This window comes from Aulostomus chinensis, chromosome 21 (assembly GCF_037954235.1).
Source record: "Aulostomus chinensis isolate RoL2024-O1b breed Wild chromosome 21, RoL_Achi_v1.0, whole genome shotgun sequence".
Lineage (NCBI taxonomy): Eukaryota > Metazoa > Chordata > Actinopteri > Syngnathiformes > Aulostomidae > Aulostomus > Aulostomus chinensis.
Window position 1 is genome coordinate 22,802,395 of NC_141340.1, and position 9,259 is coordinate 22,811,653.

Here is a 9,259-nt window from a genome sequence, read left to right on the forward strand (position 1 = left end):
ATTGATGGTGATCCAGGGAAGTATAGACTCCAATCCAGCTCTAACCTCATCCTGGGCTTTAAACTCATCTGGGATCCCGGCCGGTAGACCCAGAGCGTCAGTGTATATGTTAGTATCGTCGATCTGCCTTTTGTGTCTGTTTAGTTTAGCGATTTTCTCTTCAATTTCGAGGATATCATTTATACCATCATACATCACAACTGCTGGTAATTTTAGTCGCACTAATGTACAGAGTCCTATCCACCGTGGTGGAATTGTGTTACGTACAATGTTATCTCCACACATCCAATAGCTATCAGCTACAGGAAAATTTTGATTACTTAGAAGGTACACAGTAGGCAAAGTCATAATTATGTTCTCACACGTTTGGTTTATTGGTTGGGGATTTTCAAACCACACTTGTCTAGTTACAAATGGATCACTCATGTTAGCCTCTGGAAACCAAGACAATACCCATGTTACTTTACAATTAACTGTTGTGTTACCCCCATGAATCCCTCCTTTCGTGTTAGTGAATCCTCCACTGGCAAAACATTCATATTCCGCTATTTCATCTATTTTATAATTTGTGGGTGGCTCATTTTGGGATGTTGTGACTGAAAATTCCTCGCACGTTTGTTTAAATGTGCAGTCTACACATGTATCTAGGTAAGTGTGAATAGCTCTAGAACCGTATAAGAGTCTACACTTAACACCACACATTGGAAGTCTGAAGAAGGTTGCCACATCAGATCTTGGGGTAAACTCTCCGCCCATGCATTTATGTTGTTGAACTCTCGCACATTCATCATGCGTGTATTTTTCAGGTATCACAGTAGGAAGCGCTGTGGGTGCCTCAGAACATATTATGCACTCAGTTGTGGTCATTTGTTTCACAGTGAACATGGCCCATTGATACCACCTATTGTGGCTAGCTGCTTCCCAGCGCTCATCAGCGTATGATCTTACACTTCTCTGGCTGGGTTTAGCTATTTCTGTACACTGATGGTCTTCGACCTCACTGTAGTCGTCATAATCTGTATAAATCGTATCTCTTAACGTCTTAGTAGGCTCTGCTGTGGTTGTTATTTTAGCTACCTCTTTTGGAGATTTAGTTGCGGTCAGCTCCGTCAGAAATTTGGTTATGGTTGGCTTCGATGTAGTTATAGCCTTGTATGTAGCCTTGGTCGAAAGTGTGAGGGTCTTAGTTTTTTAGCAACTACTGGCCAAGTTAAGATTTTACCTGATGAGGTTATGGCTGCAGTTTGTCTAGGGGCCACGGTTGATGGAACTTCAGTTGTGGACGGAATTGATGAAATTGTGGCTGCGGACGGAACTGCGGTTGTGACTGGTGAAGTTTTGGCTGGAGTTGGAGCTGGACTCATCTCTGCTGGGATCGTGGCTACAAGAACGTTCTTAGGGGTAGTTACTACTACCAGTTTAACTACTTTCGGTGTGGCTGTGGCTATGGGTGTTACTTTACCTGGTACTTTTACAGTTGACGGAAAGGTGGTTTTAAGCATGTTTGTGGGCTTTATAGCTACATCACCTATGGTATGGGCGATCTTGGGTGATTTAGTAGTTGGTGTCGAGATCACAACCGGAGCTACGGGCGTGTGCACTTTGACATGTTGGTGTTTGATATGGCCTATTGCCTGGGTCGTTGTATCCCTGTTCCCAATACTGATAGTTTGGTTGGTCACTTCCTTCCTGTCAGGAACATACCATGGATGCACTCGCTTACTTGCCCGTCCATCTTTGAACGTACTTATTAATTCTAAAGCATACTTCCCATTTAGCTCATACAAAGTCTCGTTCAGTTCAACTACCCACTCACCTGCTTCTTCAAGTACCGCCATACCGCACTGATCCAATTCCCAACCTGTTGTGTTTTCATTATGCTTGTTAATCCACCCGCATAGTACATTTGTTTCAGTCCCTGTTTCGACCTCTTCGATTTCCAAGAGACGTACATCACACTTCTTCAAGTTGTCTGCTACCCCCTGTGGTGGAATGTGCACCCTTATTTTCCCATTAATTATCTCAGTCCTAAGTGGGACAACTCCTAAAATTTCAGGGTCGGGAGTCTCCTCCCTGTTTAGCACTAGTGACCTTTGCAATTGAGTGTTATTTTTGTTATTCCCCACACGCACAAGGACATAGTATGCATCGTTTGGATCAAATTCTGTGCTTAACTTAACTGTAATTACCATGTTTTCAGCTACTGTAAGAGTAATTTTACATACTTCCAGTCCCCATACTGTTATCATCTGAGCCTTTTTAACCCCACACAAATGAGAACGCTCATAATCATTTGACATGACAACTGCTTCATATGTTAACTCCCCTTTCCCGAGTGTGTCTGGTATGTCCATACTAGCCTGCCACTTCCACATTTTATGTACTCTTCTTTTACCACGTTTCTTAGCATGCATCAGTGTGTGTAGGATAGCTATGTGTCTGAACTTAGCTGAGAGTGTCGGCTTAGGGTTCAGAGTGTGAGATGGTGTAGTTGTATCATACTCATCTGATTCATGTGCTTCGGCGTCTCCGTGGCACGGGTGAGTCTCTGTTGTGGCTCTGGTCTCCTGGGCTTTTGACAATGTCACTGAGGTTGACATCGCCTTTATTCCTATGGGCATCCAAATCAAAATGCTCACTACTGTCAGAGCGCCCCACATTGTCATCTTTTCTATCTCTGTTTTCCAACTCAATACCGCCCTTGGTTTTTCTGGGGACTTTTGTGCAGTGATTCAGATGATACCATGTTGTGCTTCCTTCGACTTGAACTGCTGTTGGAGTCGCCCCCACCACCGTATATGGTCCTTTCCGTTGTGGATCGTGCCACTTTCGTCTGAAGATCTTGATGTACACCTGGTCACCAGGCACGACAGGTCTCTTGACCTCCTGGTCAAGATCTGGCTCTTTTTTCTTCTCCTGAAGGTAGATAGACCTATGTATTGCAGTTAGTTGACTCATATAGTCTTTTAGCTGGACTTGCAGTTGCTCAAGCGGAGGTCCCTTAAATGGGCCATGCAGTTGTGGGGCGGGCATAGGTCGGCCTGTTAGCATTTCATGTGGTGTTAGATGCGTGCTTCTCTTTCAGCAAGGTGCATCCTGTTTGGCAAGATACTGGGGCGTGTAGAGAGACCCTATTTAAATGAATTTGCGTATTTATAGGTGGGCGTAACGGCGGGTGGGCCCGGTGGCGCCAACATCTGCGCTCAATTCCACGCTGATTGGGATGTATCAAGGAAACGTGAGTGGATTCCGGCGCTGACACATATTGATACATCTGGATTTTTTTGTGCGTACGGAACTTTCGCGATTCTTGCGTACGCAGTTTTTTAGTATGAGATCCACGCAAGTATTGATACATGAGGCCCTAGGGCTCTTACCACTTGACTATATAGTCTGACAGATAATTGGGGAGAGAAGGGTGTAAAAATAATTAAAGAGGAAAACTGAAAAAAAATGAGAAGGGGAGGGGGGAATGATAAGAAAAATAATGGAGCATTGTACTGTGGGATGACTGGATCTCAGAGCAATGTCCAATTTGGGGGTGGGGGGGAGGAGGAGGGGTAGGTTTAGGGATTGGGATGCGGATGGGTAGAGGTTAGGTTTCGGGATAGGGATGGGTCGGGGCTAGGAGGAGGAAAAAAATGTGGATCTTGGATCATTCATGTGAGTAAGCCAGTGATGCAAGATCCGGGTAGCTGTTGATGGTGTCCAGTGGAGATGATCCTTTTCTGTTTTAATCTGCTCCTGTGGTATGAATGTTAGGTAGGTGTCATGGTACATGCCTTGGTTGATGACGATTAAGTTGAGTTTCTGTCTGGAGGTGAGGTGGGGTGAAAAATTTATAATGGGAAAAAAGCAGAAGGGGCAAGTGACCGAAGTTTGACAGAGTAAAGCTCTAAGTTGTTTTAGGGTGGTCTTCTTTGGATCGTGGTCTCTGTTGGTCAAGCCAATTGAAAAGATGACCGCTTCCACAACGGGTTGAGGTTTTGACTTTTGACAAATTTTAAGAAATTGGTAAGCTCCGGGATAACTGCTGAGTCGGACTTGTGGAAAAATGTTTGTCTCCCAGGACCAGGATTGGTTTGCTGGCCTTGAAGAACCAATTCTGGATTTTACAGGAAGAGTGGGCTAGGTGGTGGGTGGGTCTGAAAATGGTTTTGCCGGGAGGGGTGGGAAAGGTGGGCGGTAGGGAGAAGGTGGGGGTGTGTGATTCTGAGTTTGTGGCATCAGGGGAGAAGGGGTAAGTAAAATTGTCCGGGTGTGAGGTAAAGAAGAATCCAGAGGGGTGGGGGGAGGGGAGCAGTGATGACATCTGGCAAGGGGAGGAAAGGGGGCTGGTGTTAGTGGGTTGGTGGGAGGTTGGGGGCGTTGGTGTGCCCGAGGAGATCCAGCCAGGCAGCCCTACACCAGAAAGTTTAAGTTGAGAGGGCTCAGAGTGGGTTGGATTTAGGTCATGGTTAACCTTTTTTGACCCCGTCATCATTGTTGCCGCTTCTCCTTTCAGTGGGGTTGTTGTTCTGCCTCCTGGTGTGCAATGCCCAGCACGGCTCACCCAGGCACCCTCGGTCTCCACCTGTGGAGGAATGGCAAGTATGACACCATTAGTCTTTACAGAGACATTAGATGTGACAGTGTGTTTTTGGATAGGTGTGGAGGTACATAGAATGCGGTCAAGCTGCAGTCGTGATGTGGCAAGTGGTTCTATTGGAGGATGGGTTTGGTCCTCTGGGATCTGTGGTAGAGCGGTCTCTGGTGCATTGTTATGTTGATGTCCGATCTTGGTTTGATGATGGTCTCCGATGGGCACAGGCGGTGTTGTATGGATTGTAGGGTATCTCGTGTTAATCTGGATCCATAGCGCTTCCTGGCCCAACCTGTAGCTATTTGGAAGGCTAAAGGGTTATAGAGGGATATGTCAATAGAGTCAATAGTTGTGATATAATGTTGGACAATTGAGATGACGTTCTGCATCCACTGGCTAGTATTCTGCTGGATTTTATTGCGGGTGTCAACAGTGGGGGTGGATGGTTTGAAGAAATCTTTTAATCTGGTTAACTGTCCAAGCATACCAGGTGGAAATGTTGCTGTGGATGATGCTGTGTTAGGTGTGGGGTAAGGGATGGGGGGTGGGTTAAGGTTAAGGTTAGGGTCAGGGGAGGGAGTTAGGGGAAGGGTTAAAAATCCTTTCCTGTACAGGAAAGGATGAGCACGGGCATGTCCAACCATTGGTAAGTATCTCCTATTTGATCTTTAATTAAGGTTATGTGTAGAAAAGGAATAAGTCATTCAAAAAACAATTTGATTTTTCACAGGTGCAGCTGAATCCCTGCCACTCGCATGAAGCCAATGCTGGAATCAAACCATCAATCTTCCAACCAAGGGCCAGGAGTATAACCTCTCTTCCACAGGTAGGTCATGACAGGTAAGTGTAAACACTTCACATGAAGATCATAAAAGCATTATTCATATCTGAAAGACTTTTTGTAGTGTATATAGGCTCTTATTATTCCCATCCGAGGTTGTGTCCAAACATGTAATCATGATTTTAGATGTCACCCCGTTCATTCAAACCTTGAGGATGTATAGTGTGTACCGTGAATGCCGGACGATAGAGCGCACCGTTATATAAGCCGCAGATGCTTATTTTAGGGAAAAAATCAACTTTGTACACGTATAAGCCGCACCGGTAAATAAGCCGCGGTGCACGGCGGAAACACCTCGGCCGCCCGTTCTCGCGTGTTGACCCAGTCTTCCAGAGCGTTTTCAAGTCCGGGCCATCTGCTATTATGACCTCTGAAAGCTTTTGTCGTCTTTTTGCATTGGGTCAGTTCGTCATGTTGCCGCCTCCAGCGTCTCACCATCGATTAGTTTATGCCAAACTTACGTGCTGCAGCTCTATTTCCATCTTTAACCGCCAGATTGATTGCCTTTAACTTGAAAGCTGCATCTTAAGCATTCCTTCTTCTGCTCTCTGTCTTGAGGGTGAGTACAAATGACTGAAAATATCGTGTGATGCTCTTTTTACACTGCACCTGCATGGACTGGACGCTCCAAGTACAGTACTTAGAGAAATTACCATAACATTTGGCCAGGAATTTCCCTAAGTACGGTACTTGGAGCTACCATCAGGAACAATAGGGAATTACTGCCCGCTGCCGCTGCCCGCCACACTCCAGGGTGAAGGTAAAATCCTCTTATAAGACACACCGGAGCATAAGCCGCGGGGCATGAAGCGTCAAAAAAAAGTTGCGGCTTATAGTCCAGAATTTACGGTAATTTAAAAATAAGAGCTGCTTCCTGGGCTCTCTTTCCACAGGCTGTCAAGGAGGCAGTGGACAGCGCCCCCATGAGGACCAAGTTTGCAACTCCATGTTCTCTGAAGTGTCTGTGAAGGAGGGCCTTCTCCGTATGTCTTTTGATACAAGTGTTGTTTCAGTCTCACCTGTAATTTGTTCTTTGTCTGAGCTACATATATTTTGTTACAGTGTTTACATAAAATAATATATACCAGATTGGACGATTCCAAATGTAGTGTATCGTCAAGTGGGGTTCCCTTCTTACTATATATGCTATAAATAAAACTCTCTCTTCTAAACAACAAGTTATTTGTCTTATATTTGGGAAACCAGCATGAACTAGAAGATCTTTGAAATTTTTGTTTCGTCTGTATGCTGCAATGATGGAGAAATTGGAAAATAAAGACATTTTGTTTTGGGGCTGGCCAAAATTTTGTCTTATTTTATAGGTTAATTATACCGACGACGAAGAAAAATAAGATATTAAGGGAATGATTCTTTTGGTGGTAGGTTGAGGTACAGGATTCTCTGACTCAACCCATATATCCCTCTTTATCCCTCTGAGAAAGGACCTACTATATCCCCTCTTTCGTAAGGCTCCAAACAAGATGGATGTAGCCCTTTCTGCATCCACCGGTTCTGTACAGAGACGCCGAAATCATATTAGTTGTTATTTTACGATTCCCTTGAATGTATGTTTTGGGTGAAAGCTGACTTTATGTAAAAGCGCATGTGTGTCCGTAGGTTTAAAATACACTTGAGTTGCTAAATTCCAATGGTCAATCTGTTTTTTGAAAAAAAACGTTGTATCCAAAAATTCAAAATCCTTCTCTTGTAGATTTGCTTTAAGTTTAATGGTGGAATGGTGTTCATTCAGAATGTTAAAAAAGTCTTGAAAATCCTCCCAAGAGTGGCTCCAAATTCCAAAGATATCTAGATATCTGAAGTATGAGATGGGGAGTTTCTGGCTCTTTAGGAAGACTGTTCTTTCCCATTCGGCCCTATAGATATGAGCATAAGCGGGCGCAAATTTCTTTCCCATCGCTGTGCCATGAATTTGTAGAGAGGAGGAGGAGTTAAACTGGAAGTCTTTTCGCGTCAAACTAATTTTCAAGAACTCCAAATGCGCATCGTCAGGACGAGAAGGATCCGGGAATCTGGAGAAGAGCTCCCTGACTGCACACAGTCCCAAGGTGGTATCTATATTCATATAAAGGGAGTCCACATCAATGAAAAATAAGAAGGAATTTGGCAGAATTTTCACAGGATAAATTTTACCGATAAAATCACATGTATCTTTTACATAGCTTGCGTGTTTTTGTGAAAGTGGATTTATATAAGAATCGATATATTCAGCCACTCTATGATTCGCTCCCACAATCGGACACTCTCGGCCTACCGGGTGGAATGTGGTAAGGGACTATCCAAGTAGCAGGGTCTTTGTGTATTTTGGGCAATAAATAAAATTCCCATGGACGTGGAATGTCAGGTCCTGACAGGTAAGTTTTTTGTTTGTGTGTAATGAATTTTTGATATATAATGTATCTATAATGATGACACTGTTGTTCCTGTGTAAAAGTCTGCAAAGATCTCTCCAGAGGCTTGTAATGAAATATATTCTGAAGATGTTTATGTGCTTCCATCAAATATTGGGTCTTGTCCATAATTACAATCTTTGAACCGTTATCCGCCGGTTTAATGATAAGATCTGGATTCTGGCACAGTTGTTTGAGTGCCTTCCTTTCTAATGGTAATAAATTGGATTTTAATTCTTTATTCATAATTAGTTCTTCCACTTCCAAATTGTCCCTTTTAATTAATTCCGAGAGGTCAGGAGGAATATTCCTCTCAGGAGGCTCCCAGAAGGAGGGCCCAACAAATTGTTTATGAGAAGTCTCATTTTAAAATGACAGATATGTTTCTTGGGGTCAGGGGTGGAGGAGGGATTGGTGTGATGTGACAGGTAAGGGGATGGAATGGGGGTGGAGTTATTGGGACACAGACCCTGGTTCGGGTAGGGGGAAGGACTTGCCGATGGCCCAAGCTCGAGGACCTGGGGTGGGAGAGGGGGTTGAAGGGATGGAGGAAGAGAGGGAGAGTGAGAGGCCAATGTAGAATTTTTGATGCTGCAGAGGAAGTGTTTGGAATAGCCCAGGGTGTTGACTAAAAAAGGGTTCTGGTGGCTGTGTGAAGGTCCTAGATGTTAGTGCAAATTAAAAAAAAATGAGTTGTGACTTAATGATTCCTTTCAATGTGTGTTTGGGGTGATAAATACATTTATGGAGTAGTGAATGTGTATGTGAGGATTTGAAATGAACTTTAGTGTGTCATGTTTTGTGAGTGGTGTTGGAGGGCCTGAAGAAAACAGTGGTATCTAGAAAGTTGACACATGCTGTATTTATTGTACATTTGACAGTGACAGAGGGGTGATAATTTTTGATAATGGAAATGAATTCTGGAAATTTGGAGGGTTCGTGGAGCCAGATACTGAAGATGTCATCTAAAAGCTGAGGTAGAGGGATGGTTGTAGGGGACTAAGGCTTCTCTATCCCACTCATGTAAAGGTTGGCATAGGTGGGGCGAACCTCTGACCCAAGTCAAGTCAAGTCAATTTTATTTATATAGCGCCAAATCACAACAAAAGTTATCTAATGACACTTAACAAGTAGAGCAGGTCTAGTACCACACTCCTTCAATGAATTTACACCCAACAATTCTCCATGAGCAAGCGCATTCTGCAACAGCGGCGACGAAAACCTTCCTTTTAACAGGCAGGAACGTCGAGCAGATCCGGGCTCAATGGGGACAGCCTTCTGCTTCAACCGGTTGGGGGGGAAACACAGCAGGAGAGTGGGGCAGAGACAAAGACAAATAATGGAGGAAGACATTTGCAGAAGGAAAGAGTGGGACAGAGAGAGAAAGGGAAGAGACTGATGGACGGGGACGTGAGCGGGTGGAGCTAT

The 9,259-nt window shown here is 44.2% G+C and overlaps 1 long non-coding RNA gene across 1 annotated transcript; it reads left to right on the plus strand.

Moving 5' to 3' along the window:
• Positions 1 to 5,200: 5,200 nt before the first annotated feature.
• On the plus strand, positions 5,201 to 6,564 carry LOC147242060 (uncharacterized). The gene is made up of 3 exons (XR_015110825.1): positions 5,201 to 5,228; positions 5,313 to 5,408; positions 6,317 to 6,564. It is a non-coding gene; the product is annotated as an uncharacterized LOC147242060 (long non-coding RNA).
• Positions 6,565 to 9,259: the final 2,695 nt, after the last annotated feature.